General features: G+C 36.4%; 1 protein-coding gene across 4 annotated transcripts in view; it reads right to left on the bottom strand.

Moving 5' to 3' along the window:
* SPOCK3 (SPARC (osteonectin), cwcv and kazal like domains proteoglycan 3) overlaps positions 1-26,427 on the bottom strand; it is a 485,610-nt gene that overhangs the window by 405,755 nt on the left and 53,428 nt on the right. The gene's annotated exons all lie outside the window — the stretch shown is intronic.

Here is a 26,427-nt window from a genome sequence, read left to right as displayed (position 1 = left end):
CCCATAAAGTGAGAGAGTAAGATTGTCAAGGGCCATCTGGTTGTATCAGAATACAAATGTGGATTTAAGAGCTCCTAGAGGTGGGATTTTTCCCAAGTGTGGTCTTAATAATTGGTAGTTAGTACCAGGGTCAATGCTTGTGTGTTCATTACGTCAAAAAAAGAAAATGAGAAATAATTAATTCAAGTAATCCATGCCCAACTGCATTTTGGGTGATAAGCATGCTATTTATTTTAAGAATATCATGCTGAGAGTAAAAAATTCAAAAGAACTGAATTCCTTGTGTTATCTTTTCGTCCAAAACAGCTGAAGGTAACACTGAGTCCATCATCTGGACTGACTTACTGTGGTTGTTCGCAAGCCACACTGCGTATTAGAATCATGTGATGAAGACATTAAATATATTCTCCACGCCCAGGTCACACTCAGGGTGAGTTAAACTGGAATCTCTGTGGCGGATCCCAGGCATTAATTTTTTTTTTAGTGCTTTCCAGGTGATTACAATATGTACCAAAGTTTAAGACTCAGGGCTTTCTGCCATATGGAAAAAGATGCTAAGGTTTTACCTAGTCTTCTCACTTTGGAGGGGACTACACAGGCTAGAGAGAGCTTCAGATAAAGAACACACAAGCACTAGTGTATCAGTCTGCCATGCCAAAGGTTGTCTGGGCTAGCTTTTTGTTCAGAATGCAATCTCACTTTCCACATTCTTAGTTTTGATGTCACAGAGGGCGAAAGAGAAAAATATGGGAGGAAATTAAAGACAGTGAAACTAGTCCTTAAATATCTTTGTTCTGAAGCTGAAAATACTGTCATATTCAGCAGCAGTACATAATCCAGGGCCACGCTATGCTAGTAAACCATCCACAGATAATGACTTCAATTAAAATTAGTAGCAGGGTGGCTTTTAGCTTTGGTAATAGAGAAGCGTCTTATTAACAATTCTTTTATTTTTATAGAAAACACAATAATTGATTTATTTTTTAGAAATAGTTTTAAGATTTATTTATTTTGAGTGAGAGAGAGAGAGCATGAGCAGGGAAGGGGCAGAGAGAGAGGGAGAGAGAGAATCCGAAGCAGGCTCCACTCTGTCAGCGCAGAGCCCAACACTGGGCTCGATCTCACGAACCCGGAGATCGTGAACTGAGCCAAAATCAAGAATTGGACACTTAACCGACTGAGCCACCCAGGGATCCCAGTTCCTTTAATTTTTACTTAGAATTTAAAATTTAATGCATAATGGAGCCCTATGTACAAATCAATAAAGAGGAACAATACAATTTAAAGAATGTGAGATGAGGTATTTTGAGACAAGAATACAAATATCTTACATCATGGTAAAATGATGTAATGATAGAGCTATATATCCTAAAGTTTCCATTAGTTATGGGACATCCAGAAATAATTTCACAACTTGAGATATCAAGCTAAAGTATGCTATTAATATAAATGGTCCAAAAAAATGCTTGTGGAACATTTGCTAGATAAATATAAATTTCAGTGCATATAGGTCATATTACCCATAAATACAGACTACCAAAATGATAAAGGGTGATATCATTATAAGATAATATGGCCAATGCTAATTTTTTTTTATATATTACAATGAACCATGGAGTAACTTCTCAACTTGATGGATACGGAGAGTATAACTAATCAGGACTGTTGAATGGAATCATCGATGGCTCATTTCCCTAACAGACATCTGACACATCAAACACTTTAAAATCATCTAAACTTGGACTAAACTGAAATTCAAACTTCTTTAATAATCACTGTACACTTAGAGTCAAATAAAATATAAATATGAGCCGTTATTGAAAGCTGAGAACAGAATTTCCACTTTGAGAGAATGAATGTGTTTTCAAAATGTAGGAAAGCTCCAACATAACAATGAGATGAAACGTCATATACTTCCATAACACTACGGTGACCAGAGTGACAAGATATCTTATACCTTATAATACTGACAAGGGCATGCTTTTCAAAATGTGTTCCAAGTATGTTGAGACAAAAATGGAATCTTCTGATAAAGGCAGTTTTATTGTTTATCATTTCTCTACCATATTTTAAGAATTATCCAAAGTAGGAAAAAAAAGAAAAAAAAACAATAACATCAAACATGTGACATCAGTGATAGACACTGTCCTAAACTCATTTAATATATTTAACTGCATTCTGAATGTATTCAATTTTATTCTCACATCACACCATAAGAGGGATATTCTTATCCCCATTCTACAGATGATGAAACTAATGTTCAGTTAGGTTTGATAACTGCTTTAAGGTTGGTAACTCACACATAGTATGTGACTAGGCTTAGACTGAATCACAGATCATTTATTTGATTTCTAAACCAAGGGTCTGTCCATTACATGAGGCTCTTTTCCTACAATGTACTTGGGAACCCTCTAAAAAAAAAAATGGGAATGAATGGAGTGTCCATGGGACTAACCAGAGGAACTTTTGCCGTTAACCTGAAACATTTCTGCTTAGGAAACTGTTAGATTATATAAATTTAAAAGGATTGCTTTTTTATAGCTTCTGCTGCCCCATATGTAACTCTTTGAGGTCAAAATAAAATTAATTAAAATAATATAAACTTTGAAAAATTAAGCTCCTCAGCCACACAAGTCACATTCCAGTGCCCAATAACCACACATTGCTAATGGCTACAGTATTGGACAGTGCAGATATAAAATATTCTCATCATTGCAGATAGTTCTGCTGGGAAGTATTATATACCATTATCTTAAAAATCTTAAGAGTCAGGAAGTACAGTATGATCTTTGACTTTGCAGCTTTAAATTTTAGCAATAATTTTCCTCACATGTTTAATGTCTATAACGCAGTTACTACAGCATTAGCATTCAGATGACACTTAGTATCAAAGCACAAAGAAGAGCTTTCTTTTCAAAGTCATCAACTAACAAATACAATTTACTGTGCAGGGCAGTGGTGGAAGAGGAGAACAAGATGGCTGGGTTTCAGGGAAAAATTAGAACCAGTATTTTTACCACTGTCAGAACTCTGTCTCTCCATTTCTCATCTGTTTTCATTCTTATTTTCTGCCCCAGTCTCCCGATGCCAGTGTCATTTTCTCTGTTAAGAATCACATATAATAGTATATCAAATTTTGGGCTTTCTTTTATATTTTGATAAATCGTATCTCAATACAATTTGTTTTATTTATAATCTCAAGTATTTTACTATATGCATTTCACCAAAGCGATCCTTGTGACAAAAAAAAAAATGTTTAAAAACAGGTGCATCTAGACTAAAATTATATTCTCTCTGGCTTCAACTCCATAATTCCCCCCAAATAGTTTGAGCAGCCCAAATGGGTCAGATACCTATCGTGGAATCTGGGTTAGGTCCTATGAACACACAAACGCTCCACCAGAAATCATATATGTGAAATGAATTGGTGTAGCAACAAGAAAAATGGGGGTTTTGATCCAATATGAGAGATTTAGAGGAAAGAAAAAAAAACTATTTCCCATGCTAAAAGATTGAATAATTTTTATGCCGCTATCATAGCATTAAATAACTGAGCAAAAAAAAAAAAAAAAAAAACACACACACACACACACACAAAAACAAATTACCTCAATAGAAGGGAGGAATAAAAAAGTCTGTTCAAAATTCATTTTTAGTACTATAATCCTGCCACGACCTCTTCAAAAATCTTCCCTGCCTATGATTACATGGGATTCGACAAAAATTGAAAATTTCTGTCATTCCTGTGTCTTTTTGATAAATCGATCTTCATGTTCCAAAACTGCTACAAATTTTGAGGATATCACTACAAGATACCATTTTTATTGGAGTCAGTGCCTGAGAAACATCAGCCCTGCAGAATAGCAGCTCCGAAATCTGATCGAATGTACCTTAGGTAAAATTACTGGCATGTAGCAAACCAGAGACAATAATGTGCTATATGATCTCTCCTGCTTTCTTTGTGCTTGGTAGTTGTGATGATGGGAAGACAAGCAGTGTTCAAGTATTCTCAAGTTTTACCTTGAAATTATTTTAATGTAATACCTGTGTTAAATCGTCCATCCAAGTAAGTGGCTATCACCCTCATAACAGGAAATTATATGGTGTGTCTGGTAATAGCATATAATTTATTCCATGATTTCATCCTGTGTCTAGTCCCTTAAAATGCAGAAAATAAAACAAAGCAATATGCCCAAGTGTTTTCACTGCAGTTATAACAAAAGCTTGGAAGAAAACCTAACACATGAGATACGATAAAAATTGCTGTGTAAAGCAACTCACAATCTATCCCTTTTCAATTCATGAAAATCTAAAACTCCTCGAACACACTGTTAATTCACTTGAGTTTTACCACTTTCACAGAATAAATTTTAAATCATTGGACAGGAGATACTAAGTAGGGAATTGTTAACAAGCAAATATAAAAGACTCGAAAAGGTCAAAAAAATTAAACTCAAATGGCAGGGAAGATACAACCCATGGGAATACTTGGAAGATACAGAGCATCCCAGTCCAATAGCAATTCTGTGTGAACCACATACACAATTTTAAATTTTCTAGTAGCTGTGTATAAAAAGTCAAAAGCAAACAAAACTAAACTAAACTCGGGTGAAATAAATTTTAACAATACTCAATCCTATATATTAAAAATATGTAATATTTCATCAACGTAAGAATGGATAGATTTTACATTAATTTTAACATCAAGTCTTCAAATTTATTTTCTATTATATATGTACAGCATAACAGCCACATGCAGGGTTCTCAATAACCACCATATTGGACAGTGCCAATAGAGAGAGATGGTTAACGAGAAACCAGAGTGCAATTATAGTGACTCTGTCGCCTATTTCCAGCTTCAATCTATTAAAACACCCTGAGTCGGTAACTTAGAACTCTTCTTGTAAATCATCCCTCATTTATATCGCAATAACTTAAATATCTGTGCTTATAAATACGCATGTGTAACTTTACTTCTTCTGCACCACAAACAGTTGCCTGCTGGGTGGGGGTTGTTCAACAGCCTTCTTTTTGTGGGTTAGGCATGTGAGAAGATGAACAAGAGCAACTCGATAGAGAAAAACTGTGAGATATAAAAGAGGGTTTTTTATTATAAAGAACGTAAAATACAGGATTTAGTCAAAAGTAAAAACACAATGAAAATAAAATAGTGTAACTCACGAAGGCCTGCATAATTTCTCTATTCTATTCAAAGGAATGTCTTAGAAACATGACCAACTAACCTGATTTTTAAGCACTTATAGTACCCAGAGCTTCCCATCCAAAACATCTAAAGAATTTCAAATTGAAGCAAAGATTTAAATGATCCCAATTGTTAAGACTACTCCACAATTCAAGAATGAAAATTATAGGGTAAGATTCAGGGAAGGAGAATATAATTACTTGAACTGGAATTTGGCCAAACACTGGTTTCCTATTCAAAGCACTCACTGAAAATGTTCTGTAGTTTTCAGCAAACATCACGGTGCTGTATGTTAATCTGAGATTCTGAGAGTAAAATGCAGGATCTCCAGCAAAAGAATTATTCACAAACATTTGTCACTGCATTATTCTGAGAGAGTAATGGTGGTGCAGAGAATGTAATTTCCAGAACCACTCCTTCAAAATCTAGTTGTACTTTTTTTTCAAATTCTGCTTTAATAATTTCTGAAACAAAATGTGAATCAAAGAAAGAGATTAAAAAAAGGGGGAAATACAAAATTACAAAGTTTAGTTAACTGCTGCATCTTTGAGAACAAGCAGCTTTACAAAGATTGGTACGTTAGATTTCCTAAGTGTGCTAAATATTTAGTACCATGTCCTATCATGACTTGGGGAAATGGGGAGTTAAATACGAACAAAAGAAAGAGTTAAATCCATTTCAGACTTTATTGTGTACTTTGTACCATGCAAAGGAATAAAATAAAATTTTCAAATAGGCTTTAGAAATATTCCTTGACCAGGCACCCGGATGGCTCAGTTGGTTTAGTGTCACGATCTCAGGTTCCAGAATTTGAACCCCACATCGGGCTCTGTGCTGACAGCTCAGGGTCTGGAGCCTGCTTCGGTTTCTGTGTCTCCCTCACTCTCTGCCCCTCCCCCACTCATGCTGTCTCTCAAAAATTAATAAACATTAAAAACAAGAAATATCCCTGACCGATAATACACTATAAAATCCTAAACTTTTAATAACTTAGATTGATCATCAGAAAAAAAATGGGGGGAGGTGCTATTTCTGGCATTAATGTCTGGGAAATGTTACATATTCTACCCTTTTCCCTGAACATTTGCCAAGCACTTTCAAATAGTGAAGGTTTTGGAGAATACCATAATAAATGTTTAATAGGTTACATTTTTAAATCCTTTTATATGCCACATCAGTAAAAATACTACTAGAGTTCTGAAAAGAACACTTCTAGAAATGTTTCCCTAGAGTAACTATCTTGATTGTGTGTATGTTATGTCTGTGTATATGCATATATATATGTATATATGCATATGTGTGTATGTATACATACATATATACATACACACACGCATATATATGTGTGTATACATGTATGTATACATATATGTATATTTATATATGTATACATACATGTATATATACATATATACACATACATATATACATGCATGTATACATATATACATACATATACATATATATACATATATATAGCAAGTTTATTTTTGTTGTTTTATTTTGCCTGATATTTCACCAAATCCTTCTACAATTCATTCTGTTTGTATTCTTTTGTGCCACATGATTCCATGCACTGAAAAGTTTTCATGAAAGTAATTAAAGATTTTATAATGAGCCACCTGTGAAAGCCATTGTGTATTTTCTGATACTTAAGAATCCAAATCCTCTTTTCTATATTTTACAATATTTACTCTAAAATGACCAATACCTTGGAATTCTGTACCTTTAAGTGTAAAATCACTATATTCTAACAGCATTTTATATTCCAGTACTAACACAGATATTTGAGGCTGAAATGATTGGTTACAGATAGAGAAGAATCTAGAAAAGAACTATAGGAAACACAGAAAAAATCACTAAGACTACCCAGTTGTAGCTTATCATATTTTTTAACACTTACATGAAATGCTTTTTGTTTTTGCTTTTATAAATATGGAAATAGGGAACACACTATAGTCATTGGGATCAGATGGCAGAGATATAGAGCCCTCATCATGTCAACACTTCCAAGAATGGTTTTTGTTGTGTTTTTAAACAGAATTATTTAAAAATGCTTTCCAGTACTAGAAATATATTAAAACAAAATGCTAAGCATAATCAACAAAGGAGAATGAACATACACATTTGTAAGAAATACAGTCGGTGTCATCACCAACTTGTCAGCAACAATCTATCACCTTTCTTGTTTTCATTCTGATATATGGTGGAGTTTTGTCAGGATGTGTTATTATACACAAGAGATCACTCTCCTTACCAGGCTACTATTCTATTTGAGCCAAGTAAATAACCTCTGAGAGCTTCTAAGGTATGAGCCAACTCTCAGGTGATATTCTTTCAGAATGTGGTGTGTAATAGTTATTAAGAAAAGCCAAAGAATATTCTACTTTTCACACAGTTCAATTCAAATAAATGTTTTCCTTGAAAAAATACACAAGAAACAAAATGGAGAGTAAAATCATATCTACAAACATTATCAAATATTTGCACCTGACTTTATTTTACAAATGTTTCAGAAAGGCAGATATCACCTAGGATATTTGTAATTTTGGATTTCCCCCTTTTTTTAATCTCTTTCTTTGATTCACATTTTGTTTCAGAAATTATTAAAGCAGAATTTGAAAAAAAAAGTACAACTATTTAAAAGTCATCAAAATATTCTTGCTTATTGTATGTTTGTTTTTTCCCTGGAAGGATCTCAGTAAGGATAAAATATCCACTCATGCACATTAGAAGAAAGGGTAGTCAACCAGAAAAATGTTAATGTATACAAGGATAAAGACAGATTTCTAAAAAGTTAGTAAGTTAGTTGAACTTGACTATCAAGCATGTAAAACGAGGGTGTTTGTTAGCAAAAACACGGGAACAAGCAGGAATAAAGGTCACATTAGCCATTATAATCCTTGGTATTAACCTAGATCCTTTATAACCTGAAGCAAGTTATTTAACCCAAAGAAACTGTTTTTCTCATCTGAAAGGTAATGGCTATCTCATATAATTGCTATATTAAAAGAAATACTGCCTGCTTAACACACATTTAACCATGTGTGGGCCATGATAAGTAGCATTATAATAACATATGCTGGGCATTCTTTTAAGCACTACTCATGTATTATCTCAGATAACAACTAAACAACAACTCCCCCAGTCTAGGCTTTCCAATAACGTAGCCACTAGTCTCGTGTGGTTACTAAATCTTAAATTATTAAAATTAAAAATTAATTTCTCAAGCACGTTGGTCATATTTCAAGTTCCGAAGAGCCCTATGCCTCTAGTAAATACCATATTAAACAGCACAGAATATGGAACATCTCCATCAAGATAGAAAGGTCTGCTGTACAGCATTGCTCCAAGGCATATATTCATATATTATTACATATCTCCATTTAATAAAAGAGAAAAGAGAGTTAGACAAAGAGGAAGGAACTTGACCAAAGCCACATGCTAGCAAGCAGGAATAGAGCTAGGATGACACCATGGCATTCTGATTCCATGATATCGTGGCAAATGGTCAATATGAACCAACTATATTTACTCTCAAATTTTTGTAAGGTTACATGTAACAGTTTTCACTTTATCATTACTAAATAAAAGATAAATACCTGATTTATATTTTTTCCATATTTCATTATGTTTCATAGTAAATGCTAAAATCTAATTAAATCATATTAATTAACTATATATTTTTAAATCATATTAATTAACTATATAATATTTTTCTTGGCTTTTTATTATATTTGTCATTTAAATACAGTTTTTGTACTAGTCAATCTGAATCTTGCAATTAAAAATGGGATTTTTTGGGGGTGCCTGGGTGGCTCAGTTGGTTACACGTCAGACTTTGGCTCAGGTCATGATCTCATGGCTCATGAGTTTGAACCCTGCATCAGGCTCTCTGCTGTCAGCACAGAGACCTCTTCAGATTGTACACACACTCTCTCTCTCTCTCAAAAATAAATAAACATTAAAACAAATAAAAAAATAAAAATGGGATTTTTTTTGATAAACCTACATATTAGGTAATCCTTACCATGTTAAATATGAGAAAATGTAATAACATAAACACATGTTGCTTACACCAGATTATCCTGATCAGCAAATTAGCTGATAATTATCCAAGTGGACAATGTATGAGATTTGAGTCAGTATGATCCAGAAAGAGCCCACATCTTAAATCTGAACATAAACTAGGTCTTTGGACAAAAGTTTGTTATTTCTAGGTAATGTAACTGATTTTATAGCTAATCTATTAGACTGTATAAAAACAAGAAGTTCTCATTTATTCTATGAAAAAACAGACATGAAGCAGTCTTAAAAGTTTTATTTGAGGTATTGGAATGAAAAAATAAAATCATAGGATTTGAGGCTAAAATTTCTGGATCTCATTTTTTTCAGAATATTAATCCCACAAATAACAGGACTATTCCGTCTTGCTCAAACAAGAACAGCTCAATGCTCCATTGGGAATGGGAAACAGCAATATACTGTATTGTTATAATGAACTAATTCTATTCTCAAACAACTGATTCATTCTGCATCATTGAGAACAATTAACATTCTAACTAACAGAATATTTCAACATATTTACATACATACAAAAATCATGTGGGTTTTATAATCAATACAACCATATTTCCTAAACTTGAGAAATAGTGACTTAATCTAAGTCTGTATATATGGTTTTGAAAAAAACATGTAAAAATATGTAGATTCAAAACATTAATGAGGCCAAATGGGGCTTCGGAACACAAATTTGAAACAAAATAAAAGCTAATATTCTTTCTGTGTTGAATTAAATTCCTAGAAAATAGTTACATTAAATGTATAAAATGAATATGTAAGCTGTATCATATTTATTTTAAGACCATATATAAACACGAATCAGAAAAGACTTTTTAGTGCATTTTATTTTGAGAAAGACAGACATAGTGTGAGCAGGGTAGGGGCAGAGAGACAGGGAGAGAGAGAATCTCAAACAGGCTCTACACTGCCAGCTCAGAGACCAATGTGGGGCTCGAACCCACAAATCCCGGTTTCATGGTCATGATCACGAAACCAAGAGTCAGACACTTAACCCACTGAGCCACCTTGGTGTCCCCAGGAAAGACTTTCTAATGGAGTGTGTAGTGGGAGGGAGACATGTCAAGCACAACAAAATATTATAGATCCAAAAATACTGTATGCACACACAAGTGGGAGTTTTCAGAGATTCAAGAAAAATCCAAACAAATGTCAATGGATAAAGATATAATTGAGAGGACACCTGTGCTAAAGGAATAAGACATATTTGGGAACAGTCAGGAAAACTGCCACTCAGAGATTCAAGATCGAGGGAACTGAAGGAGAACTAAGTTTTCTGTAGTTATCTTCATCCAATAATTAGCAAAAGCAACGAACAGACAGAGTAAAATCAATGAATTCTGGAAACTGATTTACAAAAATCTATGCGGTTTAAATGCCATTATACAGAGAAAGTAACACACTCTAAGAGAAAAGGCAAATTACTATTCAATACAGACAACCAAAGAAAACAAAGTAACTCATGACCCACGTTCAATGGGAATTCTATGGAGAAAGAAAATTTGGGGGAAAAAGTTACTGATATAAATACAACTTGTATTTTACTGAACCCAAAATGACTATTTTCTTTGATATTGTAGAAAACTGAAAAAGTGTCTACTATTTTAATATCCTCCAAACTGAAAATATGTACTATTTTAATATTCTCCAGACAAAAATAGAACATTTCAGATGAAATGTCTTCTAAAATAAAAAGTCAATGTCTACTGGATTCTAAGAAATTCAAACATAACTGAGTGTTCCACAGAATCCAACAGGCACAATTCTTTTCAACTTTACCTCAAGGCTATACCATTTTTCTTACTTGCTGAAGTGTTTGACATCCTACAACTCTCTTCCTTTGTACTGCACTAAAAGGTAAACTGATCTGTCAGTGACATTGGTACTCCAATCCATCTCTCAGGAGCTGGAAAATGTTGATTTTTTTTTCCTAAGCTCTCAAGAGTTCATGTGCTCTTCCTGTCAGAATTTCTGCATTTTTATAACTCTCGTTATAAAATCACCTGTAAGCCTTTTCAGCAATTAGTTTCCTGGGGACTAGTTAATAGTATCCTGTCAGACAGCTAATATTTATGACAATGGAGGGTAAATGGTCTGTTGAAATGCAGCCCACCAATCATTAATTTCATTCCTCAGTGGGAGAACAGTAGTTTACATATTTCTTTTGAAAACTGTTAAAAATGTATGCGTGGGATTTTGAAAATGGCAGTGGTTTTAAAATACTCAAGTCTTTTTGTACCTTGGTTCCATAGTGGAATAAAGTATAAAGCAGGTCTATTCTGAGTATTTCCCAATGATTTCGGTCACGAAAACAGACTTTTTTCATAATGAATTATACTTATAATGGAGTTCCATGTCCTATATATGTTTGGAGAAGCAAGAAAAAATAAAGTTCCAGTGTATTTCCATGAGTTAATGGAACACTCCCAAATGAATGTATGAATGGCCTCACATGACATCTCATTTTATTTACTTCTTGCTGGGCCTGCCTAAACTCCTTAAGTAACATTTCACTCATCTTTACCCTGCAAATTCCATCTTGGTCTTTAGTACCCTTTTTCTATATCTTTCCTGATTAAAAATAATACAGTTAGATTATAAGGAAGTATAATGGATCATCAATAATTCCAGAACTATGTATACAAAGAGTAATAGTCACAACATTGAACTTGAATTTCTTGTAAATGATTTTGAATTGAGTGGGGATCTAGGGAGCAGTCCCTTTGCCATTATGAAAGCTGATTGAATTTTGTAGTGAGAATAGGAAGTGAATTTTTAGCAATATTCCTTTCACCAGCTGCCACGGGCAATTCCTAATTATTACATATGATTCGAAAGCAGGGACTTATTTCTGCCAGTGCCTTGCAATTCAACATAATTATCTTGAGTCAAACTTCATCCACCTGTTAAAATAGTTTTGGAAAACTATGATAAAATTATCAATGTACAAGGTGGTTCCCACTATTATGAGGAGGAGACTAAGAAACAAAAATAATAGTACATTTTTTTGTGCAAGAATCCAGGCTAAGAAATATGAAACCTCATTTTCTATGACAGAGGATCCACTTAGTGAGAAGCTACAACAGGGTTAAATTGAGTCTAATTCAAAACAAGATCATTTGATTTGATTTAATTTGATTTGATTTGATTTGATTTGAATAATTTAGGGAAAGGAACAAATGTAAACATGGAACATTTATTCCAGTATCCAGTGACTGAGAATAATTTCTTTGATCAATAAATAGTTTCAATTTTGTGTACATATCCATATGTATAATATCACAGACTTTGGAAGTTCAAAATACTGCCCATATTCTCCTTCAACACATACATAAATAATGTTAAGAAACAGTATAAATAACAGTTTTAAAATAGTAGTAAAATGGCTGAAATTCATTTCAAAAGACTAGTCATTTCCCATGTTTATACCCAAGGTCACCATTTATGAAAGCTACTGTTTTACTATTTTAAATATAAATAAGAGATACTGTCTAATTGATTTGACCTACATAAAATTCCAGAATAAACAACCTGAATTTTACAAGCTATAAGACAGTTTTTGAATTTCTAGTATCTTTAGGTAAGTCAAAGCAAAAGTTCTAAAAATGCACCAGCTGTTTATGGGATTATTGAATTGAAACATTATTCATTCACTGATTCATTCAACAAGCATTTTGTTATATATGCCCGTGATATGCTACATACTTTTTCAAGTTGTGATCATGATGAGAGCAATCATGTACTGATTAATTGCAAAGGAATGGAACTGATCTAAGCATTTTACTTATATTAACTCATTAAATCTTCAATATGATTCTCGAATTATCCCAGTTTCACTGATGAGAAAACTGAGGCACACATAGCTAATAATATTTTGATAGAGTCACACAACTAGGAAGTGGCACAGCTTATCTTTGAATTCTGGCAATATGGCTACCAACCTAGATTCAAACCACTGTTTTCTATCGATTTTATAAGTTTATCATTTTATAACACACCTTGATAAACAAAATAACTGATCATCTGAAATACCCCAAAAGGAGCATCACATTTCAGAACATGGAGGTGACAGGAGCTCCCAAAGTGAAGAAGAGTCAAATTTCAGCTGTTGAAGGTGTGCCAAATTCAAGCTTTAGATTATGCTATTTGCAGTGTTAGAAAAATCAAAAGACAGAACAGTAGGTCTGACTGATAGCCAGAAAAAAAATCAAATCAGCTCTAGCAGTTACTGATTTCAAAAGAAAGGGAAGTGGGATGGGAGGAAGAGGACAAAAAAGAGAAACTTGCAAGCAACAAGGGACAAAGCAGCAGAAATTTTCCACTGGAGATTAATTCCCAAGCATTTTTTTTAAAACCGTATTGATCGTCGGGCTCTGGGCAGAGCCTGGAGCCTGTTTCCGATTCTGTGTCTTCCTCTCTCTCTGCCCCTCCCCCGTTCATGCTCTGTCTCTCTCTGTCCCAAAAATAAATAAACGTTGAAAAAAAAAAAAAATTTTAAAACCGTATTGACAACAGATGATTTGACAGACCATGTCATCCAATTCCCTAAGTTTCTCAGTTAAAATACTTTTGCTATACAAATATGACTTATTAAGTAAATAAGTTGGGAAGAGAGAGCTCATCTGTTTCACAAATGATTTGATTCTTCTTAATACCCAGTTATACATTAAAAGGGTGCACAACATGCACAGGTTGATAAAAAGTGAAACTATAAACTTTTTAAGACTACATCTATTAAACAGCATGAAGTACCCTATTTGTCATTAACTGTGTCTATTACAGAAGTCTCCAAATAGGAAAGAGGTTGACTTCCAAAAGTATTTTTTTAAGTACTTGCCTGAAGCTTTTCCAATGGGGAAAAAAATGCATCAAAGGTGCTTAAGTTCATCACCAATGGCTTAATCAGGCCTTGAGGTTGGCTGAAATATTAACATTAAAATACAATAGATAATAACAATATAATGTGGCCATCATGCAAAGGACAAAAGTTCATATTTTCAGTTAAATATTCGAGGTCCTGAGAAATCAACATAGTTTTAATTAGAGGAAATTAAAGAGTCAGGAGAGACAATCTGAAAGCAGACCCTAATTATTTAAGAACGTTTTGAAAACTCATGACACTCTTTTTAGGTTTTAACTAATTTTGCATTAAATCTATGGCATTATTTTCTTTAATATGAAAGAATCATTACCTTATTAGGTATCCTTCTCAAGAGCTCACTTTTTTTTTCCTTTTTTTTTTTTTTTTTTTTTTTTTGAGAGAGAGAGAGGGTGCAAGTGAGCTAGGGGCAGAAGGAAAAGGACTGACAGAATACCATGAGGGGCAGAGAGAAAGAGAGAGACAGAGAGTGGAAGAGAGAGATCGAAGCAGGCTCATCTGAAATGAAGCTCATGTTTACTCCAAGCGGGGCTTAAGCTCACAAACCATGAGATCACGACTTGAGCAGAAGTCAAATGTTTCACCTACTGGGCCACCCAGGCGCTGGGTTCACTTATTTCTATCCTCATGTATATTGAACAAGAAGGGGATAAATAGACCCAGAAGAAAACGTTTTTACATGTTAATTTAAAAATTAATAGCTTAAAAAGCAACGGAAGAAAACTGAGGGGAAAGGAAGGGCACTAGAGAGGATATGGACAGACTTAAGACAGCATCCAGCAGGGTGAACTTAACCGGGCTTAGGGAAGAAAGGAGAAAAGCTAATGCGAAGTACAGTAAAAGTTCACTGCCTGTGGCAAGTCTCCAGGCAGGGCCCTCTGTGCAGGCCAGTTCAGGGTCCCTGAAACAGTAATCAGTTGAGAACGGCACTAGGAGATGGACACTGAGAGCAAGACAGAGGTACAGCATGTGCTGTGTTTCAAAGTGCAATATTCCTTGGGGTGCCTGGGTGGCTCAGTCGGTTAAGCGCTGACTTCAGCTCAGGTCATGATCTCACGGTTGGTGGGTTACAGCCCCGTGTGCTGACAGCTCAGAGCCTGGAGCCTGTTTCAGATTCTGTGTCACCCAGTCTCTCTCTCTGCCCCTCCTCCACTCATGCGCGCGCGAGCGCGCGCTCTCTCTCTCTCTCTTTCTCTCAAAAATAAAATAAACATTAAAAAAAATGCAATATTCCTTACCCTGAGTCAACGTTTATTGTAATCAGATTTTTTCACAGGGTGTTACAAATTTCTTTGGTTTAGTATTTGTCATCCTTCTGACAGCAACGTCACTGAATTTTAGTTTGTCAATTTACAAGTGATTAGCAAGTATAATTCATTTTTCAGGGTAATGTGTACCCAATTAAGAGACATCCGCTTTCTAAAATAGTGCCATCTTCAGTAAGAGAAGAAGCCCCTCAACATGATGTTTATGTAAGCTGACAACTAACCATTCCTATCTATTGAAAGAGGATTTCTAATAATTATTTCTTCCTTTGTAGAGCTCAAATCATTATGCACAGATACAAAGAAAGCATATTACCTAAATGCACAAGATAATTTCAAATTAGTTTCCCCCAATTTGTTCGATTCAGTTAAATCAGTTAATTTATATTATGCCCCAGTTATAGCTAGACACACAATTCTTTTAATAGAGTGGTTATAATTTAGAATACAGGTTTTAAAAAATAATATATGGATATAGATACACACACACACATCTATGTACGCATGTGTGTGTGTGTGTGTGTGTGTGTGTGTGTGTGTGTGTGGTACCCATGCAAGCATTTCATTTTGGAAAGAAATCTCTGGTTGACAGTTTATCACAGGTTTCAGGGAATGTGGCAAGATTTCAGAGCTCATACTTTTTCAAGAGTAAGTTATTTTGAATAATTTTTCATACACTAAATATGAAATATCTGACAAATCTGATCACAGGAATGAATCCTTGTCCCTGTTTTTTTCATATTCTTTACATTAATTAGTCTCGAAATAAACAGAGCCGTATGCAAATCCGATATTTTCCTTTCATCTCTATCATTTCATTAGCACCAGGTACCTGCAATCCAGGGCTGTAAGCCACGTTTATGTTTCACTTGCCTTAGTTAAATTTTTGTGACTTCCTGCTTTCATTCACTGGGATGAGAGATGGGGAATGGATGCCCATAAGTACTTTGTTTATCTGTGCATTAGTGGCACTCCATTTGATGATCTGAAATGGCAGTACAAAAACTGAAATATCTCTGTATCTTTCCTTTTCATTATTTTCTGCTCTTTCGTTCACAGTGAGTCCAGTCACTGTTATTACAGCCTCTCAATATATATGTAAATAGCTTGCACAATATTGCGTTACATATTCTTAAGTTCCTTTGCATTTTGTAACTTTTCTTTCTGATACTGAAGCCTATATTTCCAACTACCTTGTAAATTTCCTGAATGAAGTGTTTGTAGCCCCTACTCTGGATTTAAAAGATGTTTATTAGATACTGTTACTGAATTTCTTCACCTAAAATTATTCTTGGGGCGCCTGGGTGGCTCAGTCCGTTAAGCGTCCGACTTCAGCTTACGACTTCAGGTCACGATCTCGCGGTCTGGGAGTTCGAGCCCCGCGTCAGGCTCTGGGCTGATGGCTCAGAGCCTGGAGCCTGCTTCCGATTCTGTGTCTCCCTCTCTCTCTGCCCCTCCCCGTTCATGCTCTGTCTCTCTCTGTCCCAAAAATAAAAAATAAAAACGTAAAAAAAAAATTAAAATTATTCTATAGTGACAATGACAAAAAGAAAAATCCGTCTTAATATGAAGAGTTCTCTAATCCCTGTTCCAATTATTTCTTTACTGACTTAAGCTTCTTTTTGTTAACTTTTTGTTAACTCAACAGGCATTTGCTAAATGACTACTAAGTAAACAGCACTGTGCTAGGTACTGGAGTAACCAATCATGACTGTCTCTGACTTCAAATATCTGATGTACAGTGAGAGAGGTCGATAAAAAAGAAAGAACCAATTCATGATTATAATCTAATGAGATAACTGTGGAAACAGAAGTGTTCCGATTCAGAGAACCATACTGGATTGAGTGGTTCAAGAAAAACTTCAGGGATGGAGCTTCATCTTGAAAACAGAGACCAACCAGACACCCCAGGCAGAAGGAACCAGTTGGAGTAAAGGCAATATGCAATATGGGTCATTTCAAGTTGTTTTTGATTGAAAATTTTTCTCTGATTTTCAACACTTAAGTACATAGATTTGCTACTACTTTTCTTAAAGGTTTAATTTTTTTTTTTTTTTTTTTTTTGAGAGAGAGAGAGACAGAGAACACAGGCTGGGGAGGGGCAGAGAGCGATAGACACACAGAATCTGCGGCAGGCTCCAGGTTCTGAGCTGTCAGCACAGAACCCAACATGGGGCTCGAACCCACAAACTGAGATCACAACCAACTGAGCCATCCAACTGAGCCAAAGTTGGATGCTTACCCAACTCAGCCATCCAGGTATCCCCAATTTTTTACTACTTCTAATAGCTTTGGAAATAATACAGTGTTATTTTATTTATCATTCCTTAGGAAAGAAGATAATGAATAGCCAATCCAAATAAAACATACAATTACATGATACTTCTTTTCAAAGTAATCGAAATGTATATGATGTATTTTATATGATTTGTCCCATATGATATTACTATTATTCAAGAACTGTTTTATTCATTCAATAAATGGCAAATTTTATGTTTTCCAAAGGTTAATAAGAAAGTGAAGGACTTGAAATAGTAATACATGCTACCTACATATGAGAAAAAATGCATTTTTTTTAACATTTATTCATCTTTGACAGAGACAGACACAGTGTGAGTGGGGGAAGAGCAGAAAGACAGGGAGACACAGAATCAGAAGCAGGCTCCAGGCTCTGAGCTGTCAGCATAGAGCCCGATTCGGGACTCGAGCTCACTGACTGCAAGATCATGACCTGAGCCGAAGTCAGAGGCTTAACCGACTGAGCCACCCAGCCGCCCCGAGAAAAAATGCATTTTAAAGCACATTCTATGTTTCAGGGAAGCAAGGTATGAATAAAACTATTTGTTATAAATGCACTACAAATTGTACTCTAATGTTTTGAGGAATAAAAAAAAAAGCAAGTAAGTTCCCTAAAGCAAATAAATAATTTAGGCAATAGTTTGCCAAAATGCACGGCGATTTACGACTGATTTCTCCTATTCCACAATGAAAGAAGGAGGAGACTGCTTATGAAGTTTGGCATTCAGAAAAGTTCCCAAGGACCAGGGAGAATGAGGTAGTGAGTGCTGACATGGAACCAAGACGAAGGAGATGAGCCTAAAGCTTGTGGGATTGAGCTGTGGCCCTAGAAGCCAATAAAGATGCTGAATTTGGAGATGAGGCTAAAGCAAACAAGAGACCTTCAGCAGAAACTGCCTCAGAAAAAAAGGCTTTAAAGTAGGGTCTTGAGGGGCTCATAAATAAGCTTTGAAACAACTTCAAATAGTTTGACATTTATGCAAAATTTGTTTACGCTTACAGACCCACACACACACACACACACACACACACACACAGCACTTTCCAGGGGAGAAACCAATCTTTTTTGTAGTATATATCCTCAAAGGACTCCTTGAAGTTTTAAGCCCCACTGATCCAGGACAAATCTAAGGAAAGTGAGATTCCAGTGGTAAATACGATTTGGTTTGCTCGTTCTATATTATGATGTAGCTGCCACTTAGTATATGTATTAAACATACTTTTTTTGCCTACCCCCTGCAGAATTATTGAGGATGCTCAAATGATATAGTAACCACATCCTTAAGCAAACCTCATGAGATAACTTGAATGACTTAAAGAACTTCCAAAACCACTAAGGAAATTCTCTATAATTATAAAAGGGAGTTGTTTTTAGAACTATTAAATTGTCATTTCCCATAATTGAGATTGTATCCCAGTTGTCATATCAGTGGTACCACTTCTTATTAAACCAATAAGTCACAGTACCTTTACAACATGGCAAATTCCCAATCATGCTGCCCTTTAAAAGAACCACCTTAGTCAAATGTAAGTTATGGTTAAAATAATTATTTGATTTTTTTGTCTGTTTCTGAAAGTACAGTCATAGCTTTCACATTCTAGGAGTTTCTTTTCTTCTACTTTATTTTATTTTTAAAATGTATTTAATTATTGTGAGAGAGAGAGAATGTGAGGGAGGGGCAGAGAGAGAGGAAGAGAGAGAAAATCCCAAACAGGCTCTACACTGTCAGCAAGGAACCCAATGTGGGACTTGAACTCATGAACTGTGAGATCATGCCCAGGCCGAAATCAATAGTCAGATGCTTAACCAACTGAGCCATCCAGGCTCCCCAAGGAGTATATTTTAAATGCACATAATAAAGGGAGCCTGGCTGACTCAGTTGGTAGAACATGCAACTCTTGATCTGGGGGTCATGAGTTCAAGCCCCATGCTGGCTGTACTAAAAACTAAATAAACTTTAAAAATAAAATAAATGCAGGTAATAATTATTATGAGTTGTTTGTGCCCCCCCAACTAAATTCATATGTTAAAATCCTAACCCCCAGTACCATATAGGTTGATGTTTGAAATTAAGATCATTTCAGAAGTAATCAGGTTAAATTGAGGTCATTAAGGTAGACCTTGAACCAATCTGATTGGTAATCTCATAAAACGGGAAAATTTGGACACAGAAACACACAGAGAGGGAAGACAATGTGAATACCAGGGGAGGAGACAGTCATCTTCAAGCCAAGGAGAAAAAAATGAAAACACACCCCTCACAGCCCTCAGATGGAACCAACTAGGCCAACACCTTGATTTTGGACTTGTAGCTTCAGAACTGTCAGACGGTGAGTGTCTATGTCTAAGTCACTCAGTTTACGGTATTTTCTTATAGCAGCCCAGCAAACAAGTACAACAGTATTAATAATAACAAAACTATCAATATTGTACTAATGTCCCCTCCCTCTCATAATGACCCTTGTGATTCCACTGTGTCCACAGGACAATTCAGGATAATCTCCCCATATCAAGATACTTAACTCTATCTGCCAAATCCCTTTTGCCATATAAAGTAACATAAGCATGGGATCTGAGAACCGGGACGTGAACAATGCTGGGGCCACTTTGCAGATAATACTGAGCAACAAGGATGCAGAAACATCCAGCTAATAAGCACTTCACCTTAATTTCCTCATTCACTTTTCCCAGCCATTTAACAGCGTGGATACCATTGCTGTATCCATTTTATCTAAGAATTTAAATTTCTGTATGTCTTTTCAATAAATTCATCTGATCTAAACTTTCCTAAGTTATGTAATTGAATGCAACTTTTTGTAGTCAATATGTCTCTATTGTCCATAAGCGTAGCTGCTTTGTACATAACAGTAATGCCTCCATCTCTTCTAGCTGTTAAATACCAGGTTTTAAAAATATTCAGTCCAGTTTCCTAAATACGGAGCAGCCGAATCTAGGCAATGAGTGTGACACGCAGTATCAAACTGAAACCAGATGGATTAGAAATAAACCTGTCCATAACAAGGCCGAAAAATCTTTAGCTTCCACAAAAGTGTAGTTAGGGCTGCTGCATGTGGGCACCCAGACAAGGGGTCCGCGGAGGCACGGACCAGCCAAGCCCTGCAGATCAACCACTTTGCACAGAGCAGGTGCATGGGCCTGCAGGAGCATTGATGGAGGGGCTGGAACTGTGTACCAACACGTCCCCAGCATTGAGGGTTGCTAAAGAACTGATGAAGTTGAGAAACGGTGCTCGTTTTTCAAGACATGCCAAATTGTGGCATTGACAAGGCAATTTTTAACTAAACTCTACTGAATAGGTGAAATTGCCATTTTCAATAAACTAGATGGGCAATTATTTAACAAGGCACTAGTTTTCATGGGCTCTTCCGGACACCCATAAATAGGGAATTGATCTGTGTCCTCAGCAGCCTGAGAGTGAGGTCACGGCAGAGGACAGAGTCTTCAGGCGAAGCATTTGGAAGGGGGCAGATCCAAATTCCCAGAAACCAGGGCCATGAGGCACTGATGGCCAATGGCACCTTTCCTTTTTAGTGTGTCAGGTACGTTCTGAGAGCTTTTTACATACTAATTAATTTATAATAAAACCCTATAAAGCAAAAGAAAAAAACTCTGTGGAGCAATTATTACTCATTCTCTTGTCAAAGACGACAGGGGGAATACCTGTAGTTTCACATTGGGTTTAATTCCTGTTGCGGCAAGTGAGACCCACGGAGATCCCTGGGGCACCTCAGACAGTGACAGAAAGACTTATCTTAGAATTTGGACTCTGGTGAGGGAATTTCAGAAGAGGGTTCCAGAAGCAGGGTTTCACTGTTTTGAGTGCTGTCTGCAAGCAGGGAGAATTCTATGGTTGAGTATATTAAGAAGCTTTTTTTAGAAGGAGGGCAGACTACAATGAGGCTAATGACGCAGCAGTCACTCATTTCAGCAGGTATTTTGTTATAACTCTGTCTTTTGTATGCCCTTAGACAAAATGATCAACCTCTCTTGCCTCGCCTTACCTCAGCATGGTCACAGAATGACTATGTCTGATGTTGGTGTTCTGTGAGATTTTTTTTTTTTAATTTTCAATAGAACACCAAGGCCTCAAATTATAATCCCAAATATCAAGGCTGCTTTCTCATTTCTTAATCCTCACATTACAGATAAAGAAACAGAGGCACAGGAAGTTTCAGTGACTCACCAAAGGTCATAGGGCTGTTAACTGCAAGGTAGGGTTGGAACCCAGGCAGCTGAGTTCCAGATTCCAAGCCTTGTGCCCTGTGCTATAATCGGCAGCAACCCGCAGCTGTGGTGAAAACCCTCATGCTAGGGTCCCAGCCCAGAGCTCACCACAAAGATATCCCAAGAGGCTTGCTGTCACAGATGATTTTACGGAAATCAATTTCCACACCTTTAAACTTATATTCCTTTTTCTTTTTTTTTTTTTTTTTAATTTTAGAGACAGAGAAAGTATGAGTGGGGGGCAGGGACAGAGGGGGAAAGAGAGCATCTTAAGTAGGCTCCGCTCTCAGCACGGAGCCTGATGCAGGTTCAATCCCACGACCCTGGGATCATGATCTGTGCAGAAATCGAGAGTCACCGGTTCAAATGACTGAGCCACCCAGGTGCCCCTAAACTTCTATTCTTTTTTTAACATTCATTTATTTGAGAGATAGAGACAGAACATGAGTGGGGGAGGGGCAAAGAGAGAGGGAGACACAGAATCCGAAGCAGGCTCCAGGCTCTGAGCTGTCAGCACAGAGCCCCACACGGGGCTCCAACTCATGAACCATGAGATCCTGACCTGGGCCAAAATAGGACACTTAACCCACTGAGCCACCCAGGTGCCCCTAAACTTCCATTCTTAATGCGACCTTAAGAATTGGTATTCTGTGATGAGGGTTTCCCAGCACAACATTTACATTAACCATTCTTCCATTTAACTATAATATTTTTCTGTTTAAACAACAATGTTGTTTAAACAATATTGTCATCAATGAAATTACTTTTAATCAAGTCACCGAACCCTCCTATCTCATTGAGAGACCAGTTCCAAATCCTTTCTTCCTTTCAATATTAACAACTATTGGAATAAGATAGTAATATATATGTTCCTCTTTGACTCTATATAGAGTGGTTGATATAGTGGTTATTTAACTTGTTGTTACATTACTCAGTCCAATAGAAAAGTCTGTGAATGTTAAAAGTTTCTATAAAACGGAGCTTTATTTTTAAAGTGTCAATCTTTACAATATGTTTTAAACTATGTCTTATCTAATTATACTTGAAAAAAATTAAATGTCAATTTCAAAACTTTGTGACTACTTATTTTTCAGAATCATTTTAAGGATCACATGAGTGAGATATTTTTAAATGACTGATTTATACTGCTGCTATTTGTACAAGACAGCTTATCAAACTCCTTGAGATTCTGAAAAAGGGAACACAAGGCTAGGGTCCCAGCACTTATGCTGATGATGCTATGAGTCCATCCATTGTTACTGATATCCATTTCCCTTATGTTCTGCCCTATGGGTCAAGGTGGAAAAGGCATAGGTTGGAGCCTCCACTCTCCACGTCTACCACGACTCTGCTGCAGAGCCTGTCCCCAGTTTGCAGTGCTCAAAATAACATCAGAGGCAGGCTCTAAAAATTTATCAGAGCAGGCACACAAGTATAAATCTACTTTCCATTCTGTCCCTGGGCAATTTGGTCCCAGAAACCTCTTTGAGTTGCTAAAATGATTTCCCAGAGGAAATATTTTTTATACTCAAATCACTTCTTTTTTTTCATTCATGGCTGTTTTATTTTCTTAATCTAATTCATTATGCATGGATTTCTTATAATCTTAATATAAAAATTTAATGAACAGCCATGACAATCTATATTGATTTCTCTTAATGTACTTTTAACCTGAGAAAGAAATGGACATTGTACATTTTGTTATGTGCATATCAGAATGATAGTATACTATAGTAGCCAAGATCTTTTCATTCACAATATACAAGAGGCAGGCGTCCTCACTATGCCAGAACTGAAATTTCAATACGTCTGTTAGGAGAACTTAGGAGACATACTTTACCTTCATTTAAAATTTATTTGCATCTACTGATTTACATGGAAGCTGATAAGATTTCTTGGAAAGAAACTCAAAATATCATGCTGAGAAATCACTCACAAGAAGGGTAATAAAACTGGCATGGGGCGTACAGAGGGGAGAGGAATTAAAGCTCCAAAGGAAGGTATATTACAAGAAAGGAACATGGATTTCCTGGGAGTGACTCTACCCCACACAAAGAGATTTAGTTAACAAGTGCGACCCAATTACAGTGGAATGGGGCTTATGAGCTGCCACATGATGGTTTCACCTCAACACGCCTTCCTTAGGGGCATCTTAGAGAGAAAAGAGCCAAGTGGAGATTTAAAAGAAAGAAAAGAGGGGCGCCTGGGTGGCGCAGTCGGTTAAGCGTCCGACTTCAGCCAGGTCACGATCTCGCGGTCCGTGAGTTCGAGCCCCGCATCAGGCTCTGGGCTGATGGCTCAGAGCCTAGAGCCTGCTTCCGATTGTGTGTCTCCCTCTCTCTCTGCCCCTCCCCCGTTCATGCTCTGTCTCTCTCTGTCCCAAAAATAAATAAACGTTGAAAAAAAAAATTTAAAAAAAAAAAGAAAGAAGAGAAAAGAAAAGACAAAAGAAGAAAATGGCAACCACTCAGGGTCTAAACTTTACCAAGCTGGGATGTTTCAGAGTAGAAGCATTCAGAGAAGAAAGGAATGTTCTCCAACCAACCTCGCAAAATAAACTAAGCACCTGCCATTGAGATGGAGGAGGAGAACTGAGGACACACCAGTTCAGAGTTTACTCGCTGGTCACAGAAGCAGGTGAACTTTGAAGAGTGCCCCCAAAAGTAGAAGCTGTGGTGGTCAGGCAGGACAGTGGGATGTCTGCATGAGCAGTAGCCTAGAGTTAGTGTCAAGACACAATCAGAAGCTCAAGAATCATTATCCACGAGGAGAAAACATAACATAAAGGGAACCTTGAGACTGTGTTCCTGTAAGTATGTAAGTAGGTTCTATTAAGCAAGAAATATTGCCGCCTATATATCAAGGTCTCATTTTTATGCACAGAATAATGAGGCATCATGACATTTCAGCATTTATATTTTAAAGATCAGTAACCTAGTTAGTGATTTTTTTTTATATTCTATAGCTACAGGAAAAAATAGTTAAGATTTTGAGTATGAGCCCAACAATACAGGTATTTAATAAATGTCAAATTGAATCCAGGAAGATATGACCTAACATTTTGAGAAGAACATCCATATAAGAGATGATATTTTGGTTTTAAAAGCAAATGCTACAGATAAATTTTCAACCATCTGAAAAGTTAAAAGATGGATGTGTTCCTACAACATCAAAAATTGAAAAAGTACAAGCTGCCTAACTTAAAATTATTTGGGTGTCTTTTAAAATTGTCCATTTATTTTCATTTTTTTAAATTTATTTCAGCAAGAGAGTGGGAGCAGGAAAGAGGGGCAAAGGGGAAGAGAAGAGAAGAGAAGACAGAGAGAGAGAGAAAGAGAGTCTTAAGCAGGCTCCACACTCAGTGCAGAGCTGGACACCAGGGTCGATCCCCTGACCCTGGGATCATGACCTACGCCGAAATCAAGAGTTGGATGCTCAACCAATTGAACCACCCAGGCGCCCATCATTTAAATGTTTACTATAACTTGGATCATGTTGAAGAAGACCAATCCATCATGCACTGATGCATAAAATGTTCATTTATTAAGAGTGACCTCAACTAGATGTATTTCTTTAAATAAGAACTATAGCCTATGGTTCCCAAATTATATCTTTGTCCCGTTTACTCCTCAGTACTCCAGATGAGTACTTATATCTAAATGCCTGCTGAATGGGGTGCCTGGATGTCTCAGTCGGTTAAGCGTCCAGCTTCGGCTCAAGTCATGATCTCACAGTTTGTGGGTCCAAGCCCTGCATGGGGCTCTCTGCTGTCAGAAGCACACTGCCCACTTCAGATACTCTGTCTCCTGATCTCTGTGCCCCTCCCCTGCTCATAGGCACATGCACATGCACATACTCTCTCTCAAAAATACACATTGAAAAAGTAAGTAAATAAATGCCTGCTGACAAATTTTGATGTCTACCACAAATCTTAAACTTAACATGCACAATAGAAAACTTGATTTTCCCCATAAGCCTGCTCTTCAGCAACTTCCCCATCTTGTTTAAAAAGAAACTTCCAGGGGCGCCTGGGTGGCGCAGTCGGTTAAGCGTCCGACTTTAGCCAGGTCACGATCTCGCGGTCCGTGAGTTCGAGCCCCGCGTCGGGCTCTGGGCTGATGGCTCAGAGCCTGGAGCCTGTTTCCGATTCTGTGTCTGCCTCTCTCTCTGCCCCTCCCCCGTTCATGCTCTGTCTCTCTCTGTACCAAAAATAAATAAACGTTGAAAAAAAATTAAAATAAATAAAATAAAAAAAATAAATAAAAAGAAACTTCCATTTTTTTAAAATACATGGGACAAAAAAAAAACCTCGGGTAAATCTGGTTTCTTTCTTCCCAGGCTTACATTGAACCTGTCAGCAAATCATGTCACTCCTCCACCAAAATATATCCCAAGCCTGACCATTCCTCACTAACTCTGTTGCTACAAAGCCCTCATCTGTAAAACCATTGGTAGA

This window comes from Herpailurus yagouaroundi, unplaced genomic scaffold (assembly GCF_014898765.1).
Source record: "Herpailurus yagouaroundi ecotype Mexico unplaced genomic scaffold, PumYag 28, whole genome shotgun sequence".
In the NCBI taxonomy this organism is placed as follows: Eukaryota; Metazoa; Chordata; class Mammalia; order Carnivora; family Felidae; genus Herpailurus; species Herpailurus yagouaroundi.
The sequence above is the reverse complement of the archived record's forward strand: the minus strand, read 5'-3'. Positions and strand labels throughout refer to the sequence as shown.